The sequence below is a fragment of the Phyllobates terribilis genome, unplaced genomic scaffold (assembly GCF_046119375.1).
Source record: "Phyllobates terribilis strain yellow unplaced genomic scaffold, ASM4611937v1 Scaffold_1__5_contigs__length_1240528914, whole genome shotgun sequence".
NCBI lineage: Eukaryota > Metazoa > Chordata > Amphibia > Anura > Dendrobatidae > Phyllobates > Phyllobates terribilis.
Genome location: NW_027362761.1, coordinates 134,022,942 through 134,043,254, shown reverse-complemented (window position 1 = coordinate 134,043,254; position 20,313 = coordinate 134,022,942). Strand labels below are relative to the sequence as shown.

Genomic DNA, 20,313 nt, shown 5'->3' with positions numbered 1-20,313 from the left:
TGAAATATAGGACTGCACTCGGATGTCATCTAAGTGCAGTACAACATCCGCAGACACAGAGAATCGAGAAGATGGATAAATTAAGTTCTCCGTCTTCTACACATCTGTGCTGTTATTCTCTCATGTGAAAGAATCGGATCACACTAAGATGACATTCGGATCAAACTATGAGTCTGATCCGAATGACATTAGCATAATAGTCCGGATTCTCTCACATGAAAAAATCTATGGTCGTGTGACCCTGGCCTTAAAGATTTTCAACCCCTTGGCACTAACATAAAAAAGTCAACACAAAAATAGAAATAGTCTATTACTATGTGTCCATCAAACTAGCAATACCTACTAACATAAAAAAGGTCAATACATAACTATAAGGCCTCATTCAGACATCAGTGATTTTTCTAATCTTCAAAAAATGGTGTGCATTTTATCAGTGTTTTTGATCCGATTTTAATCAGAGTTTGCTCAGTGTGTCAGTATTTACCATCTGACTTTCATCAGTTTTTATTATACGAAAAAAAAGATGTACTTGTACTGGAAAACAGGAAAAAAAATCCCAGTGAAGTAAAATTGTTAAAAAAAGCACAATTCTGCAGTTGTTTTTTTTGGGTTCTGGTTCTACGGTATTCACTGTATAAAAGTAAATTATCAATATGATTCTGCAGGTCAGTATGATTACAGCAATACCAAAATTGTATACATTTATTGTTTTAAAGTGGAAACTTTTTGGGGAAAATTTGTAAAAAAAATTACTTGTGTTGCCACTTTTCAAGATCCGTAACCATTACAATTTCGGCCGATGGATGGCTTGATTTTTTGTCAGCTGACATTTTTATTTTTGAGCATTAGTCACAATCCAGTATCCAGGCTCTAAAAGAAGTCGTTCTTGAAAAATAGAAAAAGATGGATGTTGCATTATGTCGCCAACTTGTTACTCCCTAGAAGACTTGGTGGGGTCCTTAAAAATCATGGCGGTCATACAAAATATTAGATGTAGTAGTTTTTTTTATGTGGGGTGTATTCATGACTGAATACTGATAGTGGGGCCGTGGCCTAAAAGTGAAAATTTTGTAATGAAAGCTATATTACATGCTGCGGAAATTTCCACTGCGGATTATCATTGCGGAAAAAAACGCAGCACTACCAATTATTTTGCGGAAGTGCTGCGTATTCGCCGCCATTGACTTGCATTAGAACGCGTGCATTCCGCTTCACTAGATAAGGACTTGCGGAATGCACGCGTTCTAATGTGCGGATGGTACCGAGGTCTTGAGAAGAGGAAACTCTCCTCCGGACCCGGTACCATAGAAACTGTGAAAAAAAAGAATAAAATAAAAAATAAAGATTATATTTACCTTCTGGCAGCCCCTGCTCTCCTTGTCTTCACTTGCCGGCAGCTAGCGATGGACTGAAGGACCTGCGCTGATGTCATAGTCATGTGACGGGTCACAGGACGCTGATGTCGGCAGGTCCTTCAGTGTACCGCTGCCGGGAAGGGAGAACGGAGGGAATCAAGATACCGGGGGCCATCAGAGGGTAAGTATATATTTATTTTTTTATTTTTTACCATTCTTTTCGGTCACAGTATATAAATCCATGCCATTTGCATGGATTTATATAGTGTGACCAAGTTGACAAGCACTTTCCAAGTGATGCTAAAATCGCTTGGAAAGCGCTTGTCAACCCGCATGCGGAAATGCAAGTGAAGAACGCTTCACATCCGCATGTCCCTGGCAGGAAAACGCATGTACAATCCTCATGTACAATCCGCATGCGTTTTTTTTCTGCCAGGGAGAGGCAGAAACGCTCAGGAAAAAATCCTGAGCATTTCGGCATTGTGGGCTCATAGCCTAACTGTAGAAGGTAAATGTATGGATTGCATCATGGAGATTACCTGTGATGTGACGGAGAGTTATCCTTACTTTACTCTTGTATTCCACAATCTGCTTTGATTGTAGCATCTTAAATTAATTAAACAAATAGATTTGAGTTAAGGCTTTTCTGGTCTTGTTTTGTTAAAGCAGGATAACTGTCTAGTAAACAGTCCTGCTCCTGATGGGGTGTGCACAGTACAATGCCCACGTGATCAGAGATCCATAATAGTATGGCTCAGGTCCTCTCTGAACCACCCTATTACAGGATGGCTTATCAGATGGTAAAATTTTGGGCCTAATGTGTCAGCCATTGCTTAGCTACATCGGTCACATCCAAACATAATATTCTAGATCTTTATTTCAGGTCTGTACTAGCCCTGGCTGAGAAAAGAAGCTGACCTCCAGATCTGCATCATGAACCTTTATGTTTTTTTTTTTTTTACCATTTGGCTATATAAGCAGCGTTTTTACTTGACAGATATTCCCAGCAAGTTCTATAAAATGCTGCCTTTTTCATAATTATTCTTATATATTTTATTGTTTTTACTTACTCTTGTGCAATGTCAGCACTGTGACTGCTAGAAATAAGCAGAAGGATCTCATTTTAGCTGCAGGTGTTAAGGCAGAGCAGCTGCCTCAATTCAGAGCAAGATACTGGAGAGGTATTTGGTTGGAATCTTTAGTTGGATTCACAAACACTATAATTCTGTTTCTTATTTAAAGTGTCAGCATATTTGGAAAGTGGCTTGTTTATTGTTTTTATTGTATACTCCAGCATTTTAGATATAGCTTTCCTTTGTACTCACCACTCGTAAATTTAAAGTTGAGTTGTTCAAGTTAAAAATCGGAAAAACGCCAGTCAAATGGGCTTTCATCCTGGTGAAGTTCTTACTGAAGTCCAATAATACAATGATTCAGATATTAATCCCTTCCTAAATTATGTAAAGTAACAGATTAATGGTGGGGTTTGGTTTTTAGCCTTGAGAAAAACACTGGTCCAGTGCTGAAACGCATTGGCACAATAAAAAAACATTTTGGAACACAAAAGGCTTCTCATTTACAGCAGCATAGCGGGTTTAAGTAATATAGTCCTCCTCTACTAAGATTAATGGTGTGGTCACAATTCATTATCCTGTTAATTTTTGTTCTTCGATAGTACAAGTAAACAGTGTCACTAACTGGATTGAGTAGTTACATTGACCAGTATTATGACAGGGAACTGAAATAATCAGTTTTTGAACATAGTGGTCATATTTAGCACTATGTTTCTAACTGCAAAAGTATTGTAAAAGTAACTTTTGTTGGGTTGTTTGATGGGAATTCTGTAATGCTATTGTACTGTGTCATTATATCTCTGCAGGTTCCTTTATACAGATTACTGATAAAAGAGATTTAGTAGGCTTTACCATTTTATCACTGATATTCCCCCTGCCAAATGCCTTTCTTTATAAATTTTCCCTCTACCTGACATCCTTCCATCAGTGCCAAATTACCAAATATGAAATGCAGAACTCTGTTTTACACCTTAAAAGCAATTAATCCTGAAATTCACTGTATGTAAAGCTATTTTATATATTTCTAAAACTAAAATATTGTAATTAAGTCTTTGACATTTTAATGCATTGCCTTCAGCCAACACACTATATATCATTGAAACTTAATTCCCAGATAGCAAATTCCATCCTGACAATTTCTTTTCTCCAGAGAGTGGAGCTGAAAATTTGCTGGTACTAAGAGTTGAGAAGAACATTCTGCTGTGCCACTGATACTATTGTTGTATTAGCCTAGATCATTTTGTATTGCAGGACAATAGAAATATGCTGAATATGTATTGAGTAATTTACCACAAATTCATCATTTATAAGGAACGTTCATTTTTACAGTTCTGTTCACAAAGTTACTGCAATAGTCCTTCGTGCATCTTGTAACATTGGTTCATTTTGTCCTTGAAATAACTGTTGATTTGTAACAATACTTTTATCTTTCATTTAAATGTAACTGTACTTTTTGTTCTGAGTCATTCATTGTGGGTACTCTTCTTTAGCAGTATACAATACCTGCATAAAAAAAATTCTTCAATAGATAATGAATTTTTGTACCTTAGATTGATTGTTCATCTTTTATCACCATAGTGCAGTATTAGATTTATAATTATGTGCTAAATATTGTTTTAAAATATCTTTGCACAAGTCATAATTAGATATTTTGAGATAGTGGTCCAAGACGTTAAAAGTAGAGAAGAGTAAATCAATTAGATGCAAATCAAATTTGAGACAGATTTTCTGAAATTCACTGCAGGCAAATTCAAATAATTTGAAATTTGATTTGCGTGAATCTACAAAAAAAATGCCCGCCAACGTATTACACATTTAAAAAAGAAAACCCTGAAGCATTGGACACTAATATGTTGTACAACTGCAGCACTAAAGAAGATGAGTGTAGTGGACTGAATAAAACAGAGATTCAATTGATCGGGAGAGAGTTAGGAGATGTGCAAGCAGCAGTGCCAGACTCATGTTGATTTACCAGTGATAGGGCTCCTGCAGATAGCCATAGATTCTCTCATTCGAGAAAATCGGGCCAATATGCAAATGACACTCTGATCAAACTCTGATCAGATAGTTGATTTGGTGTGAATTCCATTTTTGGTGGAAAATTCAGAAAAGCTGGTGAATTCCAATTTTAACAGATTCACTAATATTTATTTTTCACCCTTGAAAAAATGTTCTGGACTATAAGACATTTTACTAATTCATAAACATAGTTTTTCCCATCTATATATAGGAAAAAGAACAATGACAATACAAAAGTTGTCTTAAAATGTTGCTTTCATGTGTGCAGTTCCCATAACAGCCCTAGAAAGTTTTCAATAATGGCATGTTATTTAAAGGGATTGTTCACTACTAGCATAGCCCATTCTTAAAGCAGCACTCCTATCAAAGTTTTTTTCCTCTTAATATATTGCAGTCATCCTATTTTATAGCTCTGTGTACTTACAATTTCTCATTTTGCCTTTCTACCCAGTAAATTCTTCTCTTTTCTCTGCTATGTAGAAACAGGAAGTCTCCTTTTCCTGCATGAATCATTCCCCTCTTCAACTCCTGATCCAGCAGCTCCACTTCTCCCACTGTCAAGGACTTTTGCAGGATTCAGCTAGAGCATAATGGGATTATGCATATTCATTAGATAACTGCTTACAATATGCATAAATCAGATTAGAACAAACAAATCAGCAGATTTATCAAAGAATATCATGTACAGCTCTGAAGACTAGCAGAGGTTATAATTTTTAAAGCACATCTGTCAGCAGAATTGTGCTAAGTAAATGACATACACTGTCAGGTGGGCGCCGTTACACTGAATAAAATGATACCTTTGTTGATGAAATCCGTCCAGTGGTTCTTTTATAATCTTTATTTTCAGTTCTGCCATAATGAGATGCTCGTGCTCTGGGGCGGGACTTTGGGAAGGGGCTGTCATTATGTATCCCTATCTCTGGCCTCTGACAGGTCACTGTGCTTTCAGAAATTTACATCCCCCAATGTGTGGGAGTGTGTTTGCAGTTCCTGCAAGATGAAGGCATTGAAGCCTGAATCCAATTGAGCACATCGGGGACATCATGTTTCGCTCCATCCACCAACGTCACGTTGCACCACAGGCTGTCCAGGAGTTGGCGGATGCTTCAGTCCAGGTCTGGGAGGAGATCCCACAGGAGACCATCCTCAACCAATCAGGAGCATGCCCTGGTATTGTAGGGAGGTCATACAGGTACATGGATGCCACACACAATACTGAGCCTCATTTTGACTTGTTTTAAGGACATTACATCAAAGTTGGATCAGCCTGTAGTGTGTTTTTCCACTTTAATTTTGGGGGTGACTCCAAATCCAGGCCTCCATTGGTTAATAAATTTGATTTCCAATGATGATTTTTGTGTGATTTTGTTGTCAGCACATTCAACTTTGTACTGAACAAAGTATTCAATGAGAATATTTCATTCATTCAGATTTAGGATGTGTTATTTGAGTGTTTCCTTTATTTTTTTGAGCAGTGTACATACAATATCACAACATCTGCGGTTTTTTGAAAGTTTTAAAATTGAGCATAAAAACAGAGGATTTAAATAATAAATATCTATTACCTGTTAAATCCACCACCACTCCAGCTCTGATAGTTACTTAGGTCTTTGGGTGGCACAAAACAGCTGAAGATAATGACTGCCAGAGAAGGAGGTAATACAAGGGCGGGCCAGATGAAAAAAGAGGCCTGTTTTTCTGGGCACAGCACCGCTCTTTGTCTTTTTTCCATGCCTCCATGCCCTGACCAATCCAAGCAGCATTTGTATACAACAACCAGCCAATCGCCGGTAAGGTTCATCACTTTAAAATTACCATATTGAAATCAAATCTGATTTTTTTTAAATTTTCACCATATGTGCGTTAGAAGAGGGGTAGTCTTATACGGCGAGTATATCCCAAACTCTATATTTTAACTGGAAAAATTGGGGGTCGTCTTATACACCCAGTCGTCTTATACTCCGGAAAATACGGTATATATTTATGTCGCTAGTGTTAGATTCTTATTTTTTCTTTGACAGAACTTTGGGAAAACTTGTTTTTTGTGGAACAAGCTGTAGGTTTTATGTGTGCTATTTTGAGGCACTGAAAATTTTTGTATTGACTTCTCTCAATTTTTTGAGAGGTGGGACAAGCAAAAACACCAAATTGGGCATTTTTTTTTTCTTTTTTTGTTTAACATTCACTATACAGGTCGAATAATATGGTAATATTAGTAATTGCTGTTACAACATTACCAATGATGGGCATTTTTTTTCATTTTCTCCATTATAAAGCATTTTGAATGGGAAAATATGTATTTTTTTTACTTTGTTGTTTATTATACTTGTTTAAAACTTTTTATTGTTATTTTTATATTTTAACTTTTTATTTTAGTCCCACTAGGGGATTTTAACTTCAGTAAGCTCAACTGCTCATATAATACACTGAAATGATCCTGTATTTCAGTGTATTATGCCTGTCAGCAAAATGCGCTTACTCCAACCATGAGATGCATTTACACCACCCACGAGATGCACTTACACCACCCAGGAGTAGCACTTACACTACCCATGAGATATACTTACACCACCCACGAGGTCAGCCTGACAAAAATGTACATCACAGAGTAAGATTTGGCACTCTTCTGCGATATACATTTTCAGTACCCATTGGGAATTGGGTAACTGAACAAAACAGGCTGTTAATGAATTCTACCAACTTTACGCATTATGATTACTATCGTTATTATTTCTCTTTGAGTTGCTATTATTCTTAACATTTTTGTGAGCACTTGCCCATTATTAGATTCAACTATTTTATTGACTTCTTGTATGTGCCCTACGAAGGTCATGGTTTGAACAGAACAGCCTTTCCATTATCTAAGGAAAAGAATCTAAGAATAACCATATATTTTCTACTTCATAGCAGGATACTTCAGAAATTGTAAGAACGTACATAATATGTTTACATGCCCAAAGCTATTTGACTGCCACCTTTCTTCCAGGAACATATTTTCTCCTTTTATTCTTTTGCTCATAAGATGAAAGATTGACTCCCATAATGTTTCTACATAGTAATTTAAAGCAGCATGCAAACTTTGTGTCTCCCTAGGGTATGCATGTTTCTGTAAAATGTGTTTTTCAGTGTTCAGCTGAGTTGATTGTAACAGTGATCCTCTAAGGACTTATTTTGAGTATTTTGCTATAGAATTGGATTCATCCTGTGTGGGCACTCACAAGGCATGTCTGGCAGCTGCGAGACCCAGGTGCCAAGCTTTGCAATGTTTTCCATACTGCAATAGCATCTGGGTCCTTGGCTGGATTCCTTAATGATCTGTAACAACTCTTATTTAGCTATGATGCAGTAAACAGTAATGGCATTCCACTAGAAAAATGCTCTATTGAAAGGGCTAGTATTTTTATGATGTTTGGTACTGCTTTCTGATTTCAAGGTTCTGAAACCTTTAAACATTGTATCTCCCACATTTCAATTCATTTGTACCCAACCCATTGGTTTAAAGTTTAAACTACCTCTGCCTTCTAAAATATGTATATACTGTTTTCTATTGTTGCTTTCTTTCATTCTACTCTTTAAAGTTACATTTCTTTTAGATTAAAAAATGGTTAAATAGTTTGACGAACTATATGCAATATAAAACTTAATAGTAACACTTCTAAAACAGTGCTTTACAATCATAAATTTGTAGTGCCCATTCATGGGCACCCAGAAGACACCAAAAGAGCTTTCTTGCTTATAGTAGGCATTTGTAGGTCTGTAGGGGTTCATGGGAGGTTGTGAATTATTGTTTAAAAGTCTAATAGTAATTCAATATCTGCATACACATTTTTCTATTTGCAAAGTTTTGCATACAACATGACTTTTTAGAATGTATATTAATTTCTTCACTTGCAGCCCCATCTTATCGGTATTTTGCACAATCCAACTGCCTTCTCATGTGATATAACTTTATTTAAGGTCTTTCCCATTAAAGCAACAAAAAACATCCAAGCATTATTACATAATAAATTATGAAACAGGATGAAGCATTCAAAATCAAGGAGAATATTGTAAAGTTTGGCTGTAATTTTATTGCGAAAAAATAAAATACTTTATTGGGTACCCACTCCCTGTATCCAAGGCATAGATATCTGTTGTTGTCTAATGTGATTCTGAAACAAGAGCAGAATGGAAATCTTTGTTGAAGCCCCAGAATTTTATTCTTTCAATACTCAAACATGTATCATTTCCCATTACAATACATAGGTAGCAGCTCCATCAAGCTTAAAGGGAATCTGTCAGTAGGATCAACCCTCCAAAGCCATCTATATGGGCATGTAGGTCATAGGAAGGTAAACAAAATGATCATTTTACTCAAATTTCTATGTTCTTTATGCCCATGAAGACGGGCGAGAAGGGTTGATCCTAATGACAGATTCCCTTGAGTTGGTAGGCACATCTATGAGGCAGCCACAAATATCACAAATAGCCATGGTACACTTCAGACTAGACCATAATGTAAGAGTTGCATTTGAAAGGGCAGGTGTCTTAAAAAAAAGTTATCAAAATAAAATTGTACAGTGAAGTGTTAGAGAAGTATGATCGATCTTCACTATGGAAACAAGAGCCAAAAAGTGTTACATTTAAAAACTGACCTTATGCTTTTACTGATATTTAAAAGTTTTGTTTCAATTGATATACAGTACATCTGTGCAACATAATACACATATTATTTTTATGTTTCTATGTTTATTAATTTTACATCTATAATTGGGTTCACTGGTACAATATTTATAATAGGGGTCAGCATGATTAATTTTCAAATATTTGAATCATTTTGTTACTCACCTATCCTAGTCCCAGTGCTGGGCCTTGTTGCCTTCTACAATGGCCACCTCTCTTTGCAATAGTCCATGCCAATTTTCTCAGGTAACCTGGCAAACCCCTCTGACATCATGACTAGTGATGAGCAAGTGTATTCGTTACTATTCGTTATTCGCATGGATAGTATGGTATTCGGGTTACTCGTTATTCTGCGAGTATTTGTGTACTCGCCTTTCTATTTTCGGATGTCCCGCCCTGCAGTTTTGGCGCCTCCTTTGCAGCCAGAAAACATGCTGGACTTCTTAACCAATCACAGTAATGCTGCAGACATCTTGATTGTGGCATTACTGTGATTGGCTGGCCGCTCAGCATCATAGGTTCTATTTAAGCCCTGCCGCCACCATTTTGTGCATATTGCGTCTGGAGGGTGTGTTCTACAAGCATAGGGAGAGAGCGCTGAGCTGCTAGGGAGAGTGTTTAGGCCTCTTGATAAAACAAAAGCCCTTTTAAGGGCTACCTGCAGTGTATACTAGTTCAGTGTAGAGTAGGGAGGGATAGGTACTCGAGCAGGGACAGTTTAAAGGAGCCGTTCACTAGCTCCATAATACCAGCAAAAAATAGCTCTTTTCAGAGATGAAGACACGCAACAAAGTCAGAGTACAGGGAGGAAGAGATTGTGTATTAGGTAGGGAGAGGTTAAAGTGCTCTTCCAGTGTCCATCTTAAAACAGCTCTTGCCAGAGACAAAGCAATATTTTTCCAGCACACAGAGTAGTAGCATTTTGTGCTGCCTTTTTTTCTTTAAAAGCACTGGTCTATATTCCTCTATGTTTTAGGGGGAAAAGCCTGGCTTCTGCTGTCTACATTAGTCCACTTAAAATGGCAGTTAGTGCCCAACACAAAGCAGTAGTCCAAACATTTCCTACTGCCTGCTACCAAGCACACACCAGGCCATTTTCCCAGCTGTTTTTGGGGTGACAGCCTGCCTTCTGTCCACATTAGTCCCCTTAAAAAAATGTTTAGTGCCCTACGTAAAGCAGTAGTCCAAAAATTTCCTACTGCCTGCTACCCAGCACGCACCAGGACATTTTACCCACTATTTTGGCTGTGACAGCTAGCTTGGCTTGTGCCATCAACATCTAAAAATCTGTCAACAAAATCCAAAATGACAAAAAAGCCTGTTGCTAAAGGACGTGGAAGTGTACATGGTGTTGTCAGTGGTGCGAGAGAAGGCACTCAGTCTGTGTCAGGTCAGAAGAAGCTTGATGCGCCCACTATTTTCCTGGAAAAATTTTTCGGTCTGGAATGTAAATGTGTCTGGAAGCCAGAAGAGAGAGAGCAGATTCTGTCTTGGATAGCACACAAGGTCTCTACGCATTTGTTAAGCAGCATCAAATCTTTCACGACCACATAGTCTACTGTCGATACACAGAATAGAATTACAAGTCCCATAGGCATAATGAAATACAAATAATTAGATCATCACAGATCATTCATGCATGTAAAGAAATCTAGAACACTTCTAAATGAATACTTGAAAAGAGTTTGAGCAAAGGGAGTGTGTATAAAATATATATTTTTATTAAATACTGGTGAAAAACATTCTTACAAATAGCCAGGATAGGCAAAATAGCAACAAGCAAAAACCCTGGGGTAGGGAAAACACATGCAACATGCAAGTATAGAAGGTATTGTATTACGACTGAAAGGTGGAACCTTGACATGTATACAATCAGTCCTATGTCACACATGTGTAAATGAAAGTATGTCAGAAAAGCCACCATCAAATAGTTCAATAAAAAGAAACCTTACCCATGTGGCAGGTGAATCCCCCCACTAGGAATGCACAAGCAGAAAGTGCAGAGCCCTACGTACGCACGTTTCGCGTGTTAACCACACGCTTTCTCAAGTGTAAGTAGAGGAATCCCATCTGTAGGACCTTTATACCATGGGATTTGGTCACATGGTCCTATCTCACCAACGAGAGTGGGTGGGTGCCTCATGCATAGATCACTGCACTCGCAGAACGCCCGCCCCCAGCAGTCAAGCTGAATCCCAGCATACCAGGAGGCACAAGACTCCCAGCATGTCCAGACCAGCATAAAGACGCCGGGGCATGGCACGCCCACGAGGCAGAGAAGACGGCACGTGCTCACGATCCAGTGGTGAGTATAGGTAGAGATTAAAATAAAATGAGAATAATCTCCAAAGGGCCACCATCATAATAGGAATGCAGAAGAATAGAAGGGAATAGAAAAAAAATGAATAAATAAGACTGAGTGCTTCATTAAGACCACATGAAACTAGGGTCCCCAGGGTGACAATCTATTTGGTCTCGCACTGCGCCAAACGTTTCCCTATATCTCCTCCCCGTATGCCAGCATGGATAAGGTCAATCCCCTTCACCTTGAAGGACTTGGGACTACAGTAATGATGCATCTTAAAATGTAGGGGGATAGTTTTTAATTGGGTAATATCAGCCGCTGTCCTGACCGCAGCAATGTCCCTCACATGTTCCCGTACGCGTACCCGCAATTCTAAGGTTGTGAGTCTGGGTTGTGTTTAGTGCCCTACGCAAAGCAGTAGTCCAAAAATTTCCTACTGCAAAGCACGCACCGGCCTATTTTCCCTGCTGTTTTTGGGGTGACAGCCTGCCTTCTGTCCACATTAGTCCACTTAAAATGGCGTTTAGTGCCCTACGCAAAGCAGTAGTCCAAACATTTCCTACTGCCTGCTACCAAGCACGCACCAGCCCATTTAACCCCGCTGTTTTTGGTGTAGCAGCCTGCCTTCTGTCCACATTAGTCCACTTAAAAAGGCGTTTAGTGCCCTACACAAAGCAGTAGCCAAACATTTCCTACTGCTTGCTACCAAGCAAGCACCAGGCCATTTTCCCTGTTTTTGGGGAGACAGCCTGCCTTCAGTCCACATTAGTCAACTTAAAAAGGTGTTTAGTGCACTATGCAAAGCAGTAGTCCAAACATTTCCTAATGCCTGCTACAAAGCACGCACCAGGTCATTTTCACCGCTGTTTTTGAGGTGAAAGCCTGCCTTCTGTCCACATTAGTCCACTTAAAAAGCAATTAGTGCCTGACGCAAAGCAGTAGTCAAAACATTTCCTATTGCCTGCTACCAAGCATGCACCAGGCCATTTTGCCCACTATTTTGGCTGTGACAGCTACAGTAGCTTGGCTTGTGCCATCAACATCTGAAAATCTGTCAACAAAATCCAAAATTACAAAAAAGCCTGTTGTTAAGGGATGTGGATGTGGACATGGTGTTGTCAGTGGTGTGCGAGGAGGCACTCAGTCTGTGTCAGGTCAGTAGAAGCTTAATGCATCCACTCTGTTCCTACAAAAATTTCCTGGTCTGGAACAAGCCGCGACAAATCTTCCATGACCACACAGTCTACTGTCGATACACAGAAGGCTGGCTCATCCAATCCTGAAGCTGGTTCTCCTTCCTCCCGCCATTATCAGTCACAGAAGACATATGACCCCAAGCTTGGGCACTCCGAGGATCTGTTTGGTACGTATCCTTTGGTTGGCTTTTGCCTATCACCGTGCAGCATTGAAGAGGGACAAGAGGAGGTGGCGTGCATTGATGCTCAAGTATTTGAGGACCTATGGCCAGAAGAAAGCCACTTGGAGGAACGTCATTTACTGCCTCCAGAGGTGGAGGCTGATGATGATGAGACACAGTTGCCATCAGGTCAGCCTACAATGTCAACTGGGAAGGAGGATGAGATGGAAGATGAGGTGGTCGATGATAAGTCCACTGATCCGACCTGGACCGTTGGCATGCATAACCATGACAGCAACATAGAGGAAGATGGATATGTAGCATCAACACAGGCACCAAGGGGTCGTGGTTTGCCCAGCGTGAGAACTGGGTCAATTGTTCCCAAGAGCACTCCCGCTGTGCGCCAAGTCAGCTGCTGTGTGGAATTTTTTTTCTGAAAGTCCTTCAGAGAAAAACATTGTAGTCTGTAGCATCTGCCATACCAAGTTGAGCAGAGGCCAGGGCAAAGGCAACCTGAGCACCACCAGTATGCAAAACCCCATGGCAGTCTAGCACCCCTGTAGGTGGGCGGAACACCAGGGTACCAAATCTGACCAATGCCAATGTCAAACCAATGCCATGTCACCTGGGCTATATGCTTCAGAATCTGCTGTTCAGGAAGCAGGCGCTCATACCTCCCGCCCACAAGCTGCGGTTTCTCACACAAAACAAACATCAACCACATTCACTTCCTTATCCCAGAGAAGTGTCCAATTGTCCGTGCCTGAGAGCTTGGAAAGAAAGCGTAAATACCCATCCACGCACCCACAGGCACAAATACTAAACTCGCACATTGCCAAATTGCTAGCTGTGGAGATGTTGCAATTTAGGCTTGTGGGAACACAGTCTTTCTGTGATCTCTTCGCTGTGGCTGCCCCGCGATACAGTGTTCCCAAACGCCACGGTGTGCCGTCCCTGCTTTACACAAGCACGTGTTAAACAATTGGAATCGTGCTCTCACCAACGCTGTAACCGGGAAGGTCCACCTAACAACAGACATCTGGACAAGTTGTTGTGGACAGGGACGATACTTTTCTGTCACGGCACACTGGGTGAACCTGGTGGAGGATGGGACAACTGCGCAAACTGGAACATCACACATCCTACCCACGCCAAAAATAGCGTGCCAAACTTCTGTCAGGGTTTCCGCCTCTTCATATTCCACTTCTTCTCTAACCTCCTCCTGCTCCTCATTATCTGCTGAATTACCCTCCCCATCACTGCCAAGCTGGGACCTGTGCAGCAGCGCATCGGCAAAGCGACAACACGCTCTGCTGAAGCTGATCAGTTTAGGTCAAAAAACACATTGCAGCAGAGCTGTGGCAAGCTTTAAAACAACAGACCGATCAGTGGCTCTCCCCGCGGCGCCTCCAACCCGGTCTGGTCATCTGCGATAATGGGCATAACTTGGTGGCGGCTTTAAAAGTCAGCAAGCTGGTACACGTGCCATGCATGGCTCACATGCTGAACCTAGTTGTTCATATAGTTGTTCATAAATTTCTGAAAACTTACCGTGACTTGCCGTACCTACTTGAGAAGGTGCGCCGTACTAGCGCCCATTCAGCCATTCTTCTACCGCTTTTGCTGCTCTTACAGCGCTGCAAAAGCGCTTGAATTTACCAAGTCACTGACTCATTTGCGACCTGCCCACGCAGTGGAACTCAACCTATCATGTGTTGGCAAGGATTAGAGAACAGCAGAGGGCAGTAGCTGAATACCAGCTTCAACATGCCCGTCAGACTGAGAGTCAGCCACCACACATAACAACTGTTGAGTGGGTGTGGATCGCTGACATTTGTAAGGTTCTTGAGAACTTTGCACCAACCTCATGATCAGGCTATTATCAGAATAACCATCCCGCTATTGTGTCTCTTGAAACAATCACTGCATAATCTCAAAGAGGAAGCTTTGAGTGCCCATGATGTTGGTATGGAGCCAGATTTTCCAATGGGTGATACTACCCAGCCCAGCCAATATTCTGAGGCAACATTGGGTGATGAGGAGGAAGATGAGGATGACGAAGAGGGAGAGGACTTGTTTTTCTGTGCTAGCGAGGGGACTCTTAATTCTACAGAGGGGATACCCAACCCAAGCTTCTTGTCTGTCCAGCCTGGAAGGGCTAGAGAGGAGGAGGTGGAGGAGGAGGAGGAGGCGAGTCAGCGTGAGGAGAGGATGGGTACTGTTTCTACTGTTTGGGACACAGAACATTTGCCTTTTTGCAGCTTGGTCCATATGGCACAGTTCATGTGTACGTGTCTGTGGCAAGACCCTCGCGTAATACACATTTTATACAACAACTTATACTGGTTGGCCACCTTTCTCGATCCACGGTACAAGGAGAAATTTCCTTCTCTCCTTGTGGAGTCACCAAAGAGTTTTACAATGGAATCGTTCAAGAGGGCCATTGTAGATCAGTTGCTGAAAACATCACCCTCAGACAATGCTGGTGGCAGAGGTACCGGCTCTTTTCAACACCAAGGGATAATGGGGAGAGACACGAATACCAGCTCCAACAGAGGTGGGGGGAAAATGTGCACAAATTGGGCAATTTTCAATAAACCAGCACAACAGCAAGGGCTATCTGTGCCTGTAACAATGCCAAGGAGGGATAAGTTGCAGAAAATGGTCAAGGGGTACTTAAGTGACCATACATGCGTCCCTTCTAACGTTTCAGTTCCCTTTAATTATTGGGTGTCTAAGCTGAACACTTGGCTCGATCTCTCCTTATATGCCTTGAAGGTGCTAGCCTGCCCGGCTGCTAGTGTGGTGTCAGAGCGTGTTTTCAGTTCCGCTGGGGCAATCATCACTGAAAGGCGCACACGCCTCTCCATGGAAAATGCAGATAGCCTTACTCCGATTAAATTCAACAAGGACTGGATATGTCCACAGTTTGTAATCCCTCCAGATGACAGCAAGTCAATAGTGATGAGCGAGCATACTCGCAAGTACTCGGTACTCGCCCGAGCATCTCAGTACTCGAGATGCTTGGAGCTCGCTGAGTACTAGCGAGATGCTCGGGCGGATGCTCGGGTCCCCTCCCTTCATGTTTGGTGCTCTTTTAATCAACATGCAGAGATTGCCTGCCACTCAATGTAATGCCGTAGCAATGGTGGTTGTGGCATTACAGTGATTGGCTGGCTGCACAGCGTCATCAGGTCTATATCAGACCTGGCACCGCTGTGCTCGTCACAGTCACTCCGGAATCAGGCAGAGTAGGGAGAGGTGCTGCTGCGTCAGGGAGAGATTTGCTTGTATATTAGGTAGTGTAGGGAGAAGAAACGTACATTTCACATATCCATCTCAACAAACAGTCCTTCTGAGGACTAATCCATCTGCAGAGATTTGAGGCAAGCAGTGTATATAGCAGACTGCAGTGCATATAGCACAAGAGTCTCCATTCCAATTCTGCCTTCTGCTGCTGTTAGATATTTCTATACAAAGGCCCAGGTCTCAGGGGCCAGGAATACTTTGTTTTGGATCTTAGTCCTCATTATTTGCTTAAAAAGCAATCCAGAGAACACCGATTTTCTGCGCCATTTGCTTGTTGGCACTGCAGAATACAGCCAGGTCCTTTCCATATTACAGCGCTAGAAATCCAGCTATTTAAAACTGTGTTTTCTCTGTCACATGGATCACAAACCGTATTTTTCGGACTATAAGACGCACCGGATCATAAGACGCACCCCAAATTTTGGGGTGGAAAATAGAAAGAAAATTTTTTTATAAGATGGGGGTCCATCTTATAGTCTGAAAAGGTACGGTATCTTACCTGGGGGCAGTGAAGCGAGGGTCACAAGAGGCAGGGTCCCTCAGGAAGACGGCAGCTGCAGCAGAAGAGGTCAGATGCTGTGGAGTCTGTGCCAGGCCGGGGCCTGTGTCTGGTTGAGGCCCTTAGCCTGGCCTGTTCCTGTGCAGAGGCCTCTGGCCGAGGATGAGGCCGGGGGCCTCTGGCTGGGGCCGGGGCCGAGGCCAAGGCCTCTGGCTGGGGTTGGGGCTTGGGCTTCTGGCTGGGGCTTGGGCCTCTTGATGGGGCTGGGGCTGGGGCCGGGGCCGAGGCCTCTGGCTGGGGCCGGGGCCTCTGGCTGGGGCTTGGGCCTCTGGCTGGGGCTGGAGCCGAGGCCCCTAGCTGGGGCTCTGGCTGGCGCCGGGGGATGTACCGGGCTGTGGTCGGTGCTGGGCTGTGAGCGCTAAAGCAGTGCGGCCTGCGCAGGTTTCTGGTGTGTGCGGCCATCTTCCTAGAGCTGTGATCTATAGGAAAATGGTCACCGGAGCTACGGGTCCACGCATGCGCCGGCTCGGGTGGCCATTTTCCTGTAGATCACAGGTCTAGGTAGATGGCCGCGCACACCGGAAACCTGCGCAGGCCGCATGCCACTCATAGCCCGACACTGTCCCCAGCCCCAGTACCGGCCAGGCACAGTTTCCGGTCCCAGCCACTCACCTCTACTGCCGCTGATGCCACCACCGCTACCACCACCGCATTCCTGCAGGGCCCTGCAATCCCACTTTAACACCAACGCAGGTAACGTTCAGACCATAAGATGCACTCCCCATTTTCCTCCCAAATATTGGAAAAAAAAAGTGCATCCTATGGTCCGAAAAATACAGTATACGTTTTCAGAAAATACTGTCATTTTTGGCCTCCATTCCAATTTTTTTTCTCTGTGTCAGAGAAGTTTTTGACAATGGTTTGCTGATCAAACTAGCTACCTACACGCCAGGTATTTAAAACTCTGTTTTCTCCGTCACACGGATCACATATACGTTGTCAGAAAATACTGCCATTTCTGGCCTCCATTAAAGATTTCTTTCAGTGTGTCAGTGAAGCAATTCACACCAGTTTGCTGTTCAAACTAGCTACCTACATGCCAGGTATTTAAATCTCTATTTTATCCGTCCCACGGATCACATATAAGTTTGCTCCAAACTCAGTCATTTGTAGTGAGCGTGGACGATACTGTCCTCCATTTAAAATGGGCAAGGCACGTGGCAAGGGACGGGGAACTGGACGTGATGGTGATGGTGCATGCAGAGACTGAGGACAAGGCCGTGGGCAAGCTGAAATTGTGCCACAACAAACACCCACATTTTCTCGCCCGACCTTCCTGTCCCAATTCCTAGGGGACCACAGCACACCACTATTGAACCCAGAGCAGTGTCAAAAGGTTGTTGGTTGGATAGGGGATAATGCTTCCAGTCACTTAGCCACCACCACCACCACCATCCTGTCTTCCACACTGTCAAGTCTTAGTAGCCATGAGTCTAGACCACATATTCCTCACCCTGATCCTCCATCCTCCCACCATGCTGAGTGCCAGAGACAACTGATCCCACACTTGGACACTCTGAAGAGCTGTTCACTTTTCCATTTATAGATTCGGGCCTCGCACCCGGTCCACTTGAAGCGGGGCAAGAGGAGATCGCATGTAGCGATGATCCAAATATTTGAGCAGCCACAGTCACAGGAAGACGACGGTAGGAAAGTGTCATAAGAGGTGGACAATGATGAGACACATTTGCCAGAAAGTCAGGAGGAGGACCAGAGTGCGGAAGTGGAAAACGAGGTGGTGGATGATATAGTATAACTGACCCAACATGGCAGGTGGACATGCAGAGCGAGGACAGCAGCACACAAGGGGAGGGAGGCAGAGCATCCCAACAGGTAGGAAGAAGCAGTGTGGTGGCCGCTGACAGAAGGCAGGCAACCATTTCCCGTAACACCAGCATGAAGAAAGTTGCCAGTACAACTGTTAGGTCTTCCCGAGTATGCTTGTTTTTTAAAGACTCTGCCGATAACCCCAAAAAGGCCCTTTGCACCACCTCCCAGGCCAGCATCAGCAGGGGTGGCAAAACGATCAGCCTGAACACCACCAGCATGATCATGCACATGGCAGCAAAGCACCCGACTTTGTGGGCCAAACCCCAGGGTCCTGGAACAGTGTCAGTGGGTGACACCATTGCTTCTTCTTCTGTTGTGCATGCAAGCCAATCTCCTGTCCATGGTGCATGCGAAGATGCCTCCTGCCCTGCGCCTGTCATTGCACACTCTCAAGTAACAGCATCAGGAAGCACGTCCATATCCTTGTTCCAGCGCAGCGTTCAGTTGTCCATACCCCAGTCCTTGGAACGCAAGCGCAAATATGCAGCCAACGCCCCGTAGGCCACGCTACTAAATTCTCACATTTCACGACTGCTAGCACTCTAAATGTATTAGGCTCGTGGAGAAGGAAGCATTCCGCAACCTGATGGCAGCTGCTGTCCCTCGGTACTCAGTCCCAAGCCGTAATTATTTCTCGCGGTGTGCCGTCCCTGTATTACATAAGCATGTGTCCCAAAACATTAGCCGTGTCCTCAACAACGCAGTTACCGGGAAAGTCCACCTAACCAAGGACACGTGGACAAGTGCTTGTGGGCAGGGATGGTACATCTCGCTGACGGCACACTGGATTAACATAGTGGAAGCCGGGACCCAGTCGGACCTTGGGACGGAACACGTCCTCCCGAAGCCAAAGATTGCGGGCCCTAGGTCAATCAGGGTTGCCCCCACGATCTACAGCTCCTGCACCTCAGCCTCCTCCTCCTCTTGAGCCTCCATCTCCGAAATGACCACATCAGTCACAAGCTGGAAGCACTGCAGCACTGCCTCGGTCAAGCGGAAACAGGCTGTGCTGAAGCTAATATGCTTAGGTGACAAACCGCACAATGCTGAAGTCATGGACCGCTTTGAAAGAGCAGGCAGATCTGTGGCTCACACTGCTGAACCAACAGCCAGGCATGGTCATGTGTGACAATGGCCGGAACCTGGTGGCGGCTCTGAGTCGAGGCGAGCTCACACACGTACCATGCCTGGCCCATGTGCTTAACCTTGTGGTTCAGCGGTTTCTCAAATCCTACCCGGAGCTGCCGGATCTGCTTGTTAAAGTAAGCCGCCTCTGTACCCATTTTATAAAGTCACCTACAGATTCCGCCGCCCTTGCCGTGTTTCAGCAGCGTTTGCAGCTTCCGGCTCACAGACTGGTGTGTGATGTCCACATACGTTGGAACTCTACACTCCAGATGTTGGGAAGGATTTGTGAGAAGAAGAGGGCAGTTGTTGAGTACCAGCATCAACATGGCCATCGGTTTTCAGTGTAGACTCTACACATAAGACCTCAGGAGTGCACATGGATGTCACACATATGTACCATCCTCCAAAACTTTGAGGACTCCACCAAGATGGTGAGTGGCAATGACGCCATAATTAGCATCACCATCCCGCTTCTCTGTCTTCTGAAACGCTCTCTGCGCACAATCAAAGAGGATGCATTGGAGGCAGAGCACGATGAGATGGAGCAAGGAACCATACAGGGTGATTACACACAGCCAAGCCTCATCTCACCCCAACGTGGATTGGGTGACAATGAGCAAGATGAGAAGGAGGAGGAAGGACAGCAGCTAGTTTCATGTGCTATAGACGGTACTACCTGCACAGCTGTCATATCGTCTGTTCAGCGTGGATGG

At 43.3% G+C, this 20,313-nt stretch overlaps 1 protein-coding gene across 10 annotated transcripts in view; it reads left to right on the top strand.

Moving 5' to 3' along the window:
• The window catches only part of LINGO2 (leucine rich repeat and Ig domain containing 2), a 2,408,131-nt gene that overhangs the window by 311,248 nt on the left and 2,076,570 nt on the right, over positions 1-20,313 (top strand). The window lies entirely within an intron of this gene.